This window comes from Gopherus flavomarginatus, chromosome 5, assembly GCF_025201925.1.
Source record: "Gopherus flavomarginatus isolate rGopFla2 chromosome 5, rGopFla2.mat.asm, whole genome shotgun sequence".
NCBI lineage: Eukaryota > Metazoa > Chordata > Testudines > Testudinidae > Gopherus > Gopherus flavomarginatus.
In genome coordinates this window covers 35,017,866-35,033,564 of record NC_066621.1, presented here as the reverse complement: position 1 = coordinate 35,033,564, position 15,699 = coordinate 35,017,866, and the positions used below count along the sequence as shown (strand labels likewise).

At 56.3% G+C, this 15,699-nt stretch overlaps 1 protein-coding gene and 2 non-coding genes across 4 annotated transcripts in view; 2 read left to right on the top strand and 1 right to left on the bottom strand.

The window, feature by feature from the left end:
• KDM2A (lysine demethylase 2A) overlaps positions 1-15,699 on the bottom strand; it is a 601,751-nt gene that overhangs the window by 447,633 nt on the left and 138,419 nt on the right. The gene's annotated exons all lie outside the window — the stretch shown is intronic.
• Positions 424-496, top strand: TRNAS-GGA (transfer RNA serine (anticodon GGA)). The gene has a single exon. It is a non-coding gene; the product is annotated as a tRNA-Ser (tRNA).
• TRNAQ-UUG (transfer RNA glutamine (anticodon UUG)) lies at positions 2,804-2,875 on the top strand. The gene has a single exon. It is a non-coding gene; the product is annotated as a tRNA-Gln (tRNA).

The following is a 15,699-nucleotide window of genomic DNA, read 5'->3' as shown; positions in this document are numbered from 1 at the left end:
TGGGGGGGGGACTGGCGCTGCTGCTGGCTCTGGGGCTGGCAGGGGGGTTGATGTCTGCACAGACTCTCAGCTGCCAGGCCGGAGGGGACACTTGAGACCTTACCAGACTGTCTCATTGAAGACGGGGGGTTGAAAGACCTATACAGACGCTCTCCAGAGCAAGCAACAACATCCGCCCATGCAGCCAGGCAATGAGCATTTCTCACAGCCTGGAGCCAAGGGTGAGGTGGCAGCTACTGTTCCAGCTCCTGGGGGACAGGCCCTGTCAGCTAACAGACACTTCTTACTCACCACAGCTAAGGGCGCCGGGTTCCTCCAGTGGGGGTGTGAAGCAGCCATTCTTTTCCTGTCCTTTTTGTGTGCGACTGCTGACAAAAACATCCCAGATAGAGAAGCAACAGGCCAAAATGCTGTCATGTAACTGCCAAAGTAGCTCAGTTGGGAGAGCATTAGACTGGAGATCTAAAGGTCCCTGGTTCAATCCTGGGGTTTGGCAGTCCCTGTCATTATGCTTTGTGCAGAGATGGCTTGCCCTCTGGGAGCACAGCAGTGCCTCCACCCAAGGTGAGTTCCTGACCTTGGGATCTGCAGTAGGAAAACACACAAGGGGCCTAGTTGGCCCATCTGACCTTTAATGATGAGAGCTGTCTTTCCCAACATGGTGGGAAGAAAGTGAGGCAGGGCAGCCTCAGGAATGGTGCCAGAGGGCTGCTAAGCAGGGGTTGGGGATGAAAACTCTTCTGTGCAGCTGAGCAAGAGCAGTACCAAGGAAGGGGCATCTGTAAAAGTGACCCCACACACCTCTCCTCCTCTGGGCAGCTGGTGCTGAGAGCTCCAAGGGAAGGCTTAAAAGCCACAGAGCAACTGAGGGCAGGACCATATCTAAGTGTGGCCTTCAGACAGGCACAAAAACACCCAGCCAGGCTGCTCCCTGCCATGCCAAACACCACTGAAGGTCACCAGCATGCAGAGCGGCTGCTGATGCTCTGTAGCCAACATCAGAAGATAGTAGGAAAGCAGGGCCCAGGGCCAGCCCACATAGTGGGGCCTCTGACTGGTCCCACTCAAGGTATTCACTTTTGCTGTGGGCCAGGAGATTTTACCCCAAGAGGCTTTTACCAAGCTAGCAAGAAGCAGAGAAACACCCAGGCTCCCAAGACGCTATGTAGCAAGTACCCTCCAGCACAGGGACAGGTGCACACGCTAGCCCAGGCTGCCGCCCACTTTCTTTGGTAAGTCAGGAAGGGCAAAGGTAGATTGGAAGCACCTGGGGCTCCTGCCACAGCCTTTGTGACACCCAACACCCAACTCCTTCCCAGGTTCTAGCTGAAGCCAGAGCATTGGCCTGAGCAGCCAAGAAGAGGTTCCAGCCCTGAAGGGAGCAGGACGTTCAGCACAATAGTAAAACTGCAGAAACACAACCACCTATAGACTCAAACCCTCAATCTTCTGATCCACACTCAGACGCCTTATCCGTTAGGCCACATGGTAACGTAAGAAAAGACCCTCCAAGCACTTCTTTGGAAAAGGCAGACACTGTGTTTCTCAGGTCATCTACTGAGGGGGGCTGAGACTCTCTGGGCACAAGAAGTCGAGTTCCCAGCAACACGTGAGACTTAATTCTATGGAGCCAGGTGCAGGGCTTTGGAAGTGAGGCTCAGGCATGGAGGATTGGGGTGCAGTGGATGGACCGGCTGTCTAGATGTTGAGATTTAGTCACACTGAGGCACAGAAGGGAGGAGGAGGAGTAATCCTGCTGACAGTCAGCGGCTGTGCAGAAAAAGAGGAGGGGTTCTGGGGACATTTTTTGCCTCTCTTTTGCCTATCTGCTCGCTCTTGGGGTGAACGGGGAAGATGATCTCAACTAGCTCAGTTGGTAGCATATCAAGCTCTTAATCTGAGGATCCAGGGTTCAAGCCCCTGTCTGGGCACCCAGTTTTAAATTGCCTTGTGTGCCAGGAGCCAAATGATTCCTGGTGCTTCTCCACCAGCCCCATGCAGATTCCCAGAATCCATGGCCATTTCCTGGAAAGGTTCCTTTCCTCAGGAATCAGGAGAGAGGCAACATCCACATTACCAGAGGACCTCCTGCAGGCATGCTGCTGAAGGCAGCCTGACTGCCACCCTCACAGTGACTGGCAGGCCGTTCCCTGCAGCTTGCTGTCCCAGGCATGCACTTGCTGCACTGGTGCCTGGAGCTGTCCCTGTCCCTGACCCAGGGCAGAGGACATTGGAAGCTGAACATCCAGAGCTTGCAAGATAAAGGAGCAGGGGGGTGAGGCCTGGCAGTGGTGGCAGAACAGGAAAGCATCAGAGGGTTCTATGGCAACCAGAGGGATTGACGGAAGTTGGTGAGGGAGGAGTTGGCGGCTTTGTTCCAGCGGTCAGGCAAACACCGCAATATCAAAGAAACCAACGGTGCCAAGTCCTGCAGTGTTGCCTGTGGGATTTCCACAAGAGCATCCAGGCTGGGGAGCCAGTGATCCTGTGACTGTACAACCGGATCAAGTAACAGCTGCCCGAGTTCCATGAGATGAGGCTGCAGCTGGCCGATATGAGCGGGAGCACCGAGTAAAGGGAGGGGCGTCCTCCCCTGACATTTTTGCAGCCTGCAGGGAATGGAGACCAAGCAGGGGGATGTGGGGACTCAGGGCAGGACCCGCAGATCCCATAGGGCAGGACAACAGTCGCTGGAGGAGGAGAGAGAGTCCTGCGAGAGGAAGCCGCTGGTGGGAAGCAATAAGTGCAGAGTGCAAACCAGTCAGCCGAGAGACACAGGGGTCTAGAAAACAAAATGGGAGCAGGTTCCATGGTGTAATGGGCAGCACTCAGGACTTTGAATCCTGGAATCTGAGTTCAAATCTCAGTGGGACCTCCTGCAGATATTGTAGTTTGCTGCAAAGTCTTGGAGCTCAATGTGTATAGTTACTTTCTACCTGGGTAAACTTCAGCAAGGTTTTTTTCTCCTCCTCATGGGTCACTGATGCCCACTGGAGATAGGTCTTTGGTCCAGCTGGCCGCTATAAGGTGGGGTCCTAGAACTTTACAGTCTGGCTAGAGGTTCCTGCGGGTTGACCTGATGGTTTGGTTTCTTGCTGCTTCATCTGATGTCCACAACTTTGGTCCCTGTAGCTGCAGCTCTTCCTCTTGCCCACATGGCATTTAGAGGAAGGAGTGCCAGGGCCAGGCTTCCCAGGCTGGAGCCCAGCACACCTCTCCTCCTCTGGGCACCTAGAGCAGAGGCGGCTGGCGCTGACAGCTCCAAGGGAAGGCTTAAAAGCCACACAACTACCGAGGACAGGGCAAGAGGAGGGCAGGACCATGCCTATGTGTGGCCTTCAGACAGGCACAAAAACACTCAGCCAGCCTGCTCCCTGCCATCCCAAACACCCACTGAAGGCCACCCACAGACCAGCATGCGAGGCAGCTGCTGATGCTCTGTGGCCGTTATCGAAGAGGGTAGGAAAGCAGGGCCAGCCCCCCTGGTGGGGCCTCTTACCATTCCCACTCAAGGTGCTCACTTTTGCCATGGGGCAGGAGATTTTACCCCAAGAGGCTTTTCTCCAGCTGGCGAGAAGCAGAGAAACACCCAGGCTCCATGTAGCAAACCACCTCAAACACAGAGACTAGCGCACATTTGGAAGAGGGAAACTGCTCTACACACTAGCCTGGGCAGCCGCCCATTTTCTTTGGCAAGTCAGGAAGGGCAAAGGCTACACTGGAAGAACCTGGGGCTCCTGCCCCAGCCTTTGTGATGCCCATTCGCCCCAACTCCTTCCCAGGGCTCTAGCTGAAGCCAGAGCATTGGCCTGAGCAGCCAAGAAGAGGTTTCAGCCCTGAAGGGAGCAGGACTTTTAGCCCAAAGGTAAAGCTGCACAAGCACAACCACGAAGGGACTCAAACTCTCAATCCCCTGATCTGAAATCAGATGCCTTATCCATTAGGCCACGGGGTCACATAAAAAAAGGCACTCCAGGCACTTCTTTGGAAAAGGCAAACACTGATGCATCCAACGAAGTGGGGATTCACCCACGAAAGCTCATGCTCCAATATGTCTGTTAGTCTATAAAGTGCCACATGACTCTTTGCTGCTTTTGCAGACGCTGTGTTTCTCAGGTCAGCTACTGAGGGGGGCCGAGACTCTCTGAGCACAAGAAGTCGAGTTCCCAGTGAGATGTGAGACTTAATTCTCTGGAGCCGGGTGCAGGGCTTTGGCAGGGAGGCTCAGGCATGGGGGACTGTGGTGCAGCAGATGCACCAGCTGTCTAGCTGCGGAGATTTAATCTTACTGAGGAGGAGGAGGAGGAATCCTGCTGATAGGCAGTGTCCAGGACCGGTGCAACCACTAGGCGAACTAGTCAGCTGCCTAGGGTGCCAAGTGGTTGGGGGAACCAAAAGCCACACTCAGATGAGGCAGTGGAGAGGAGGTAAGCTGGGGAGGGGGCTTGGGGGCGTGCGGAGAGAGGGCTTCCTGCAGCAAGTAACAAGGGCGGGGGCGTGCAGAGGAACCGCTTCCTGTCCCAGCTCACTTCTGCTCTGTTTTCTCCCCTGAGCACGCTGCCCCCGCTCTAATTCTCCTCCCCTCCTATGCTTGTCGCACTAAACAGCTGATTGGCACCGCAAGCCTGGGAGGCAGGAGAAGTGGAGCAGTGCCGGCGTGCTCAGGGGAGAAGGCAGAGCAGTGGGGAGCTGGGGCTGGGAGATGCTGCAGGAGGGGCTGCCTGGCTCTTCCCCATGGCCCCTGCCCCTGCTCCGCCCCAGTCCCGCCCTCCTGCCCCTGCACTCACTGCATGGTAAGTAGAGTGACCCAGCCCCAGCCTGGTCCACTTCCCTGGTTCCCAGCCATGCCGCCAGCAAGTGCTGTGGGGTGGTTCCCCCCTCCCCCCAAACTTGGGAGCCAGGGGAGTTCTATGGCCCTGGGCCTCTCATCCCTCCATCCCTCCCCTGCCCCCAATATCCCTCCTGGGCTCTGTGGGGCTGGGTCTCTCTCTCTGCCCCTGTGCTCCCCCCTGCACAGCATGTCCTGGGAGAGACTCAGTTTCCCTGGACCAACATTTAACCACTCCACACGTCTCTTCTGTTCCCCACCTCCCCCCACCCCACCTCATTTTCCCTGCACTCCAGGCTGGGTCTCTGCCAACCTCCTCTCCTCTCCTCCTGACCCCAATATCTCCTGCCCCTATGGGTCTATGGGGCTAGGTCTCTCCCTCCCTTCATCCCCTCCCCCAATATCTCCCTGCCCCAGGCTGTGACGTGCTATGATGTGTGCTGGGGCTGTGACGTGCTGGGGCCAGGGCTGGGTTTTTGCCACCCCAAGCGGCGGGGAAAAAAAAAACAACCCACGATCGCAATCGGCGGCTGCTCCATTGCGCTGCCTTATTCTTCGGTGGCAATTCGGTGGCAGCTCCACTGCGCCGCCTTTTTCTTCGGCGGCAATTTGGTGGCAGCTCCTTCCCTCCGAGAGGGACCGAGCGACCTGCTGCCGAATTGCTGCCAAAGAGCCCGACGTGCCGCCCCTTCCCCTTGGCCGCCCCAAGCACCTGCTTGCTGAGCTGGTGCCTGGAGCCGGCCCTGGCTGGGGCTGTGACGTGCGCTGGGGCTGTGACGTGCTGTGACCTGCTCACTCCCCAAGGGCAACTCACTCACTTGAAACCAGCAGGACAGAAGGTGTCACGTGTCCGTTGGCGGGGTTATGCAGATGAGCAGTGTCTGGCGGCAGTACGGGGAGCAGCGAGATGAACAGAAGGAGCCGGGCAGAGAGAATTCTCTGTGTGTGGACAGAATCCGGTGTGGGGAGTTCGTGTGGGGAGTGCCTGCACCGGAGTCACTTCGGGGCAGTGTTTGCCACTGAGCTACGTAGTGACAAAAGGTGTGTGAATGGGGTGTGGTGCCTGGCTGGGAGCAGCTTGTGGTGATAAGAAAAGGGGTGGGAGCAAGAGGTCCTGTCCTAGCAGGGGGTGTATACCCTGAGAGGGTGTTTTGTGGGTGCAAGTAGGTGTAGGGGCTTTTTGCAATGACAAGGGGTGTCTGCAGCTAGAACCCTCCTAACCCCACTAGTTTTCTCTATGTTGCGGGGGACAGATTCTGTGATGTCACATTCCCTGGGGGAGGAGTTTGAATCATAACTCCAGAGTGGGAGAACAACTCCCCCCACTCCTGCTCAGTCTCCACTAGGGGGCTGGGCTGGGCTCTCGAGGGAGGGAAGCACAGGGAAAAACAGTCTCCCCTATGGAACCCAGGAGTCCTGGATCCCAGTCCCCCTGCTGTAGACCCCTTCCACTTCCAGAGCCAAGGATAGAACCCAGGGGTCCTGGTGTCCAGCCCCTCCCTGCTCTGACCACTAAACCCCACTGCCCTCCCAGGGTGGTGCAGGGGTCACTGGGTCTGTGTCCCAGCTCTGCTAAGGGCCTTGACTGATTTTCCCAAAGTGCTTCCTTCTGAATCTAGCCGACGAAGTGGGAATTCACGCACGAAAGCTCATGCTCCTGGTTGGTCTATAAGCTGCCACAGGACTCTTTGCTGCTTTTAAAGATCCAGCACATCTGCCCTCTCTCCCCGGTCACTGCCCACCCTCGTGTGGGGGCACCAGCACTGTGACGAGTAGTGATGGACAATTGTCCAAGCTGGCCCAGGGGAGACGTGTGTGTCCCTGCTGCCTTCTGCTGAGCCCTGCTCTGTGTGTGTGTGCATCTGTGACACTGTATCAGTGTGTTGCTAGGCTAACCAGTAGGAAATGGCTTTGCAGGATTTTGTATTCTGCAGCAAGTGACACACACACACACACACAAAGGGACTCACACAATCCCAAGAATACTCACATACAACACACCCAGAGGGACATGTTAGTCCAACCCCCAGAGAGAGAAACATTCACACCCCCAGCCACACTCACAATAACCCCCCCCACACACCATAACATTAACAGTTGTGCTCAGAGACACAACTGCACGCAGTTCACTCCCACTGCTCCAAATACAAGGACCTCCTGCCCCACACAGCATGTGCCAAGGCCTGTTGAACTCACTGCCACGAGACAGCTACCAATGAGAATGACCCCCTCGTGCTGGATCATCTGCTTGGCCCCCCACTCCCTCTTGGGGCATGCTGTGCAGCCTGGCTGGGGATTGTGCAATAGCAGGCTGGGGCCGGGTCACTCCACTTCCTGCAGGAAGTAGCCAACCCCCTGTCACCCACAGAGGCCTGGGACCAGCCCCCCTCTGCTTCCCCACACACAGGCCTGGGGCCTCAGCCTGCTCTGCTCCCCTGGCTCCCAAGTTTGGGGAGAGAGGGGAACTGCTCCACAGCACTCGCTGGCAGCATGGCTCGGAGCCAGAGGAGTGGACCATGCAGTGAGTGCAGGGGCGGGGGGGCAGGGCTGGGGCGGAGCAGGGGCGGGGGCCATGGCAAAGAGCCAGGCAGCCCCCCCTGCAGCAGCTCCCCAACCCAGCTCACCTCCCCTCTGCCTTCTCCTCTGAGCACGCTGGTGCCGCTCCACTTCTCCCGCCTCACAGACTTGCGGTGCTAATCAGCTGTTTAGTGCGGCAAGCCTGGGAGGGGAAGAGAATTAGAGCGGGGGCAGCGTGCTCAGGGGAGAAGATGGAGCAGAGGTGAGCTGGGACAGGGAGCAGTTCCCCTGCATGCCCCCACCCCCATTACTTGCTGCGGGCAGCCCTCTCCCCACACCCCACCTGCCAACCTCCACTCCTACCCTGCCTCTTCCCCCAAGACCCCTCCTCCCGCTCACTGCTCTCGGCCCCCTCCCCACCCTCACTCACTCTTACGGTCATTACAAAGTGGCAAGGCAGAGCCTTCCCATTTTTAAAAGTCCTGGGGTGTTGTTCGCCCCTGTTCAGGCACCCCTGGGTCCCAGCACTTCACACAGCTCTCCTTGATTTCAGCTGTTAGTGAGGGAGCCTCACTGCTAGCGCAGACTGGGCAGTTTGTTGGATGAGAGACACTGTCCCAAAGCAGGACGAATGCTCAGACCTGGTGATCAGTGATTTCAGATCTGTTGGTCTGCAGCAAGACTCTACAGTGAGTCTCAGTCAGCTCTGTTATTACACAGGGACGAACAAAAGGGTCAAATGGTGCCTGGAAGCCTTAAAAAGAATCCACCCCACCAAGTACAACACTTGTTGATACCAGCTCCTAACCCCACTGAGAATGTTTTGGGGTCACTCCTTGCCTTTATCAACCTAGGAGACTGAGAGACTAGGAATTAACAGGTGCTCCAGTGGCACAATTGATTAGCACAAAGTACTTATAGGGCAGTGCTGAGGTTGTGAGTGCAAACCTCCCCTGGATCACTGGTTTTCATTAGCCAAATGGCTTCACCCCCTCATTTGGCCCTATGGAATGTAGAATTCTAGCCCTGGGGACATTGAAGCAACGTAAGAATCAAAAATAATCCTTCACTTATTACCTCTTCTCCAGAGTGCAGGTCAGAATCTACAATCCTTTCTCCCCCACCAGCCCCTGGGCCAGGATCCCTCAAGCAGAGCCTGGAGTCCTGCCCATCCTTGACCCCTGAGCCTGGAGGGAGAGGAGGAAGGAGCCATTGTTAGAGGGCTTTCCCTTCCCCTGCCCGCTTCCCTGGCTCTTGTCACACAGACAGCAAGCAGCAAAAGACCAGAAGTCCGAAACGCAGACAGAAGGATGTTTACTGGGGTTAGTTTCCAAGCAAGCAGATTCCAAAGCCCTTCACACCAGTCAGGCTGATCTCTATACACGGACAGAGTCCGTTCCCCAGTGTTCCCTACCCAGCTCTGACACCACAGAGCGTTTACCCCACATCCCTACAGACAATTCTTTCCTGGGTGCTGGCTGGTGAGTCTTGCCCACATGCTCAGGGTTTAGCTGATCACCATATTTGGGGTCAGGAAGGAATTTTCCTCCAGGGCAGATTGGCAGAGACCCTGGGGGGTTTTCACCTTTCTCTGCAGCGTCGGGCACGGGTCACTTGCTGGAGGATTCTCTGCACCTTGAAGTCTTTAAACAAGGAGTTGAGGACTTCAATAGCTCAGACATAGGTCAGGGGGTTGTTACAGTAGTGGGTGGGTGAGAGTCTGTGGCCTGCGTTGTGCAGGAGGTCGGACTAGACGATCATAATGGTCTCTTCTGACCTTAAAGTCTATGAGTCTATGAGCTCTGACACTGCAGAGTGTTTACCTCACGTCCCCCTTCCCAGCTCCGACAGTCCAGAGCCTTGTCTGTGTCCCTGTTCCCCGTTCCCTATTCCCATCCCCCCGTTAGGAAGCATGATTCCAATTTCCCCGCCCACTGCCTGTTTGACCCCAGTTTATACGGTAATATTCTCAGCGAGACCTTAACCAATCATTTTACTGAAATGTAATTAACCAATTCTAACCTATTGTAACAGAATTCTCTAACCAATTACATCCCACTCCCCTAATTAACTTACACCCAGTAAAATTAATTCTGCAGCAGACAGAAAGAATTAGAGGACCAGACAGATTGACAATAGAAAAGCGGGGGCCATAAAGATAAACTCTACAGAAATGACGGTTTCACAACCACAACCATTGAGAAGAGATTTCTTGCCAGACCGGATGCTCCCTTAAGATCTGTTTCTTTATCTGGTGGTGATGGGCACTATTGGGACAGGATCATCTTCCTAACAGCCCAACCTCACCTTAGTTCAGTGTGACGGGTTTGGGAGGTGAGGATGTGACCGTTCACTTCCCAGTGTATGGCTGCCCCTGCTGCTTAGCCAAAGGCCTTAGCCTACTGTCAAGGTTTTTTCCCCACTCTGAACTTTAGGGTACAGATGTGGGGGACCTGCATGGACCCTTCTAAGCTTAATTACTAGCTTAGATATGGTAACACTGCCACCATCCAGAAGTTAGTGTCTGGATCACTCCCGGTCCCCCCAAAACATTCCCCTCCCTGGGCAGCCTTGAGAGGCGTCACCAATTCCCTGGTGAACACAGATCCAAACCCCTTGGATCTTAAAACAAGGAGAAATTAACCATCCCCACTCCTTTTCCCCTACCAATCCCTGGTGAGTCCAGACCCAATCCCCTTGGATCTTAAAACAAGGAAAAATCAATCAGGTTCTTAAAAGAAAAAACTTTTAATTAAACAAAGAAAGATAAAAATCATCTCTGTAAAATCAGGATGGAAAATACTTTTCAGATTTATATAGCCCAGAGGAAACCCCTCTAGCCTTAGGTTCAAAGTTACAGCAAGCAGAGGTAAAATCCTCTCAGCAAACAAGGATCATTTACAAGTTGAGAAAACAAAAATAAGACTAACATGCCTTGCCTGGCTAATTACTTACAAGTTTGAAACATGAGAGACTAATTCAGAAAGATTTGGAGAGCCTGGATGGACGTCTGGTCCCTCTTAGTCCCAAGAGCGAACAACCCCCAAAACAAAGAGCACAAACAAAGACTTCCCTCCACCAAGATTTGAAAGTATCTGTCCCCCATTGGTCCTCTGGGCAGGTGTCAGCCAGCTTTATGGAGCTTCTTAACCCTTTAGAGGTAAAAGAGACATTAACCCTTAACTATCTGTTTATGACACCTACGAACAAGGGCTCAGACTCTCCTAGGGAGAGAAGGCCCAGACAGGCAGACTGGGACTTTGGTTCTTTGTTTTATACCGCTGTCACTAGCTGAGTGATAAAAATACACCTAAGTTCTTAAAGTCTAGGCCTGTACAAGCAGCCTGAATAGCTCTATTCTAACAGCCATCGGTCCCTGTGGAAAAATCTATTCAGGGTTGTCCCTAGACATTTTGGTGGCCTACACAACACCTCGTCCCCCAGTCCGAGCTGGCAGAGCGGAGCAGGCTGGGGCCAGGTCACTCCACTTCCCACCGCCCAGTAATTGCAGGGCAGGCCAGACCCCACACTCATGGGGCAGTGGGAAGTGGAGTGATCCAGCCCCAGCCTGCTGCACTCTGCTCCCAGCCTTGGAACTTGGGCGGTGGGGGGAAACGCCCCCCAGCACTCACCAGCGCCGCAGCAGGGAGCTGGTGGAGCAGAGCAGGCTGGGGCCAGGTCGTTCCACTTCCCGGCGCCCGGTGAGTGCAGGATGAGACTGATCCCTCCTGCAGTCCACCGGGATGCAGCTAAGGGGAAGGGGTGGAGTGGGGGGGGGAATGGAGTGGAGCAGGGGTGGGGAGAGGCAGCATGGGGGCAGAGCAGGAGTGGGGGCTTTGGGGAAGAGGCAGAGCAGGGGCAGCTTTCCTGGCCGTCTCAGCCAGCCGGGGGATCGGGCTGGCCGCCGGAGCAGTACGCAGCTGCGTAGGGCACCAGGAAAAATGGGGCAACTTGGTGTCTCCACATCCTTTCACCAGGCAATGTCCCTGTAGTGTGTGCTGTCTTCATAGGTCCTTTCTCAGTCTTTCTCACCCTCCTGTTTTGAGTCTCCTGTGTCCCTGCTTTCAAGCATAGACTCACTCTGGCTGTTCAGGAGAGGGGAGGACCATGCCTATGTGTGGCCAGCAGACAGCGACAAAGACCCCTAGCCAGCCTGCTCCCTGCCATGGCAAACACCCACTGAAGGCCACCCGCAGACCAGCAGGCGAGGCGGCTGCTGATGCTCTGTGGCCAACATCAGAAGAAGGTAGGAAAGCAGGGCCAGCCCCCCGGTGTGACCTCTGTCTGTTCCCACTCACGGTGCTCACTTTTGCAGTGGGGCAGGAGATTTTACCCCAAAAGGCTTTTCCCCAGCTGGCGAGAAGCAGAGAAACACCCAGGCTCCCAAGGTGCTATTTACCAAGCCCCCTCAAGTACAGGGACAGGCGCATATTTGGAAGAGGGAAACTGCTCTACACGCCAGCCCAGGCAGCTGCCCAGTTTCTTTGGCAAGTCAGGAACAGCAAAGGCTAGACTGGAAGTACTTGGGGCTCATGTCCCAGCCTTTGGGATGTCCAACACCCGACTCCTTCCCGGGGCTCTAGCTGAAGCCAGAGCAGTGGCCTGAGCGACCAAGAAGAGGTTCCAGCCCTGAAGGAAGCAGGACTTTCAGCACAATAGTAAAACTGCACAAGCACAACCATGAAGGGACTTGAACTCTCAGTCACCTGATCCAAAGTCAGAGGCTTTATCCATTAAGCCACGTGGTGACATAAGAAAAACCTCTCCAAGTACTTCTTTAGAGAAGACGGACACTGTGTTTCTCAGACTTAGGTCATCTACTGACAGGGGCCGAGACTCTGTGGGCACAAGAAGTCGAGTTCCCAGTGAGATGTGAGACTTAATTCTATGGAACCAGGTGCAGGACTTTGGCAGGGATGCTCAGGTATGTGGGATTGAGGTGCAGCAGATGGACCGGCTGTCTAGGTGCAGAGATTTAGTCGCACCGAGGCACAGGAGGGAGAAGAAGGAGGAATCCTGCTGATGGTCAGTGGCTGTGCAGAAAAAAGGGTGTTGATTCTCCCATCCTAAATGGGCTGGTTGGCTTGACCCTTCTCCCCTCTGCAGAGCATGGTGGGGACTGCGGCTCACCCCTTGTGGGGCAGGAGGGCACAGGTGCAGGGCACTTGGTTCTGATGCACCTGGAAGTCAGATCCGTTGGGGTGGGGTGGGGTGGGGTGGGGCAGCGCAGGGCAGGGCAGGGCAGGGCAGGGCAAGGCAGGGCAGGGCCCGTTGTTTACGTTCTGCCTTGCCTGGTGCTGGGCCATTGCACAATCCCCAGCCATGCCGCACAGCGCACCGCAAGAGGCAGGGGGGCAAGCAGATGATCCAGCACAAGGGGGGAGAGGAAATGTGGTTGGGGAGAGGAAAGGCCTTGGGTTGCACTGAGGGAGTGCAGATCAGGGGTGACACCTCAGAAACCTGCAGCAAAGGGATGGACAGGTGGGCTGCGTGGATAGAAAAGGCAGCGAGCCTAAAAGGGGAGTGGGGTCTAATGGTCAGAGCAGGTGGGGGTTGGGCTCTATCCCTGGCTCTGGGAGCAGAGGTGAGTCTAGAGGTGAGAGCAGGGGGACTGGGAGCCAGGACTCCTGGGTTCCATAGTGGCGTCTGTTTTTTCCTGTGTCTCCCTCCCTAGAGGTCCCAGCCCAGCCCCCTAGTGGAATCTGACTGGGGGAGGGGGTTGCCCTGCCACTCCAGATTCGTGATTCGAACCCCTCTCCCCACGGGCTCTGACATCACAGAATGTCCCCCCAAGTCAGAAAGTAGGAGCCCCTCCCCGCATGCAGAGGAAGCTAGTGAGATTCTAGGGGGTCTCTGGCAGAGGTGACAGCACCCACCAGACACCCACTCATGGTTGCAAGGAGACCCTCCTGCACAGCCCCCTGCTACGAGGGACCGGGGGCGCCCAGCCAGGGTCAGGAGGTGTGCTCCCCCTGAGCCCCTCCCCCGTTACTCCAGGATCTGAGCATCTTCCTAATTCGCAGGGTAATTCTCCTCCCAGGCTCGTGCGAGGGTGGGAAGCGCCACCAGCCCCATTTCCCAGACGGGAGAACTGAGGCCTAGAGAGGCTGAGTGATGTGCCCAAGGATACCCAGGAAGTCTGTGGCAGAGCAAAGCATGTTTCTGCCTCCTCACTCCCAGGTCTGGCCTGCTCCTGGGTCACTGGATGGTGGAGGGGGGGGCGCCTCGGGGCAAGGGGCAGTGCAAGGGGGGGCATCAGGGGAAGGGGCAGTGTAGGAGCGGGGTCCCAGGAGAAGGAGCAGTGGGAGGGCAGGGTCTCAGGGGAATGTGAGGAGGCGGGTCCCAGGTGAATGGGTGGTGTAAGGGTGGGGTCTCAGGTGAATGGGTGGTGCAGGGGCGGGGTCCCAGGAGAAGGAGCAATAGGAGGGCAGGGTCTCAGGGGAATGTGAGGGCAGGGTCTCAGGTGAATGGGTGGTGCAGGGGCGGGGTCCCAGGAGAAGGAGCAGTGGGAGGGAAGGGTCTCAGGGGAATGCGAGGGCAGGGTCTCAGGTGAATGGGTGGTGCAGGGGCATGGTCCCAGGAGAAGGAGCAGTGGGAGGGCAGGGTCTCGGGGCAATGTGAGGGCGGGGTCTCAGGTGAATGGGTGGTGCAGGGGGGTCTCGGGGCAATGTGAGGGCGGGGTCTCAGGTGAATGTGTGGTGCAGGGGGGTCTCGGGGCAATGTGAGGGCAGGGTCTCAGGTGAATGGGTGATGCAGGGGTGGGGTCCCAGGAGAAGGAGCAGTGGGAGGGCAGGGTCTCAGGGGAATGTGAGGGCAGGGTCCCAGGTGAATGGGTGGTGTAAGGGTGGGGTCTCAGGTGAATGGGTGGTGCAGGAGTGGGGTCCCAGGAGAAGGAGCAGTGGGAGGGCAGGGTCTCAGGGGAATGTGAGGGCAGGGTCCCAGGTGAATGGGTGGTGTAAGGGTGGGGTCTCAGGTGAATGGGTGGTGCAGGGGTAGGGTCCCAGGAGAAGGAGCAGTGGGAGGGCAGGGTCTCAGGGGAATGTGAGGGCAGGGTCCCAGGTGAATGGGTGGTGTAAGGGTGGGGTCTCAGGTGAATGAGTGGTGCAGGGGCACGGTCCTAGGAGAAGGAGCAGTGGGAGGGCAGGGTCTCAGAGGAATGTGAGGGGGGTCCTGGTGAATGGGTGCTGTAAGGGTGGGGTCCCAGGTGAATGATTGGTGCAGGGGTAGGGTCTCGGGGGAATGTGAGGGCGGGGTCTCAGGTGAATGGGTGGTGCAGGGGCAGGGTCTCGGGGGGAAGGGGCGGTGCAGGGGCAGGGAATCGGGAGAATGGGCAGTGTGGCATTGGGGACTTCGGGGAAGAGGCAGTATGAGGGCAGGGTCTCGGGGCAAAGGGGAAGGGTGTAGACGGGGTCTCAGGCAAAGAGGTGATGTAGGGATGGCGATTCAAGGGAAATGGGTGGTGAAGGGGCGGGGACTAGAGGGAAGGGGCCGGGGGGGCTGGGACTAGGGGAGGGGCAGTGCAGGGGCGGGGTCTCGGGGGAAGGGGCGATGCAGGGGTGAGGTCTCAGGGAAAGGGGCTGGGACTGGGGGTAGGGGTGGTGCAAGGGCAGGACCTCGGGGGAAGGGGCGATGCAGAGATGGGGGTTAGGGGAAGGGGCAGGGCCTCGGGGGAAGGGACGATGCAGAGATGGGGGTTAGGGGAAGGGGCAGGACCTCGGGGGAAGTGACGATGCGGGGGAAGGGATTAGAGAGAACAGGTGGTGCAGGGGCAGGGTTTTAGGACAATGTGAGCCCAGGGTCTCGGGTGAATGGGTGGTGTAGGGGCGGGATCTCGGGGGAAGGGGCGGTGCTATCATACCTTTAGTCCCAGATTTGGACCTTAGCGTCCAAAATATGGGGGTTAGCATGAAAACCTCCAAGCTTAGTTACCAGCTTGGACCTGGTACTTGCTGCCACCACCCAAAAAATTAGAGTGTTTTGGGGCACTCTGGTCCCCCTGAAAAATCTTCCCTGGGGACCCCAAGACCCAAATCCCTTGAGTCTCACAACAAAGGGAAGTAATCCTTTTTCCCTTCCCCACTCCAGTGGTGCTCCTGGAGAGATACACAGACACAAGCTCTGTGAATCCAAACAGAGTGACTCCCCCTCTCCGTTCCCAGTCATGGAAACAAAAGCACTTTCCTCTTCACCCAGAGGGAATGCAAAATCAGGCTAGCAATTCCAACACACACAGATCTCCCCCTGATTTCTTCCTCCCACCAATTCCCTGGTGAGTACAGACTCAATTTCCCTGAAGTTTCCCAGAAAAGAAAACTCCAACAGGTCTCAAAAAGAAAGCTTTATATAAAACAGAA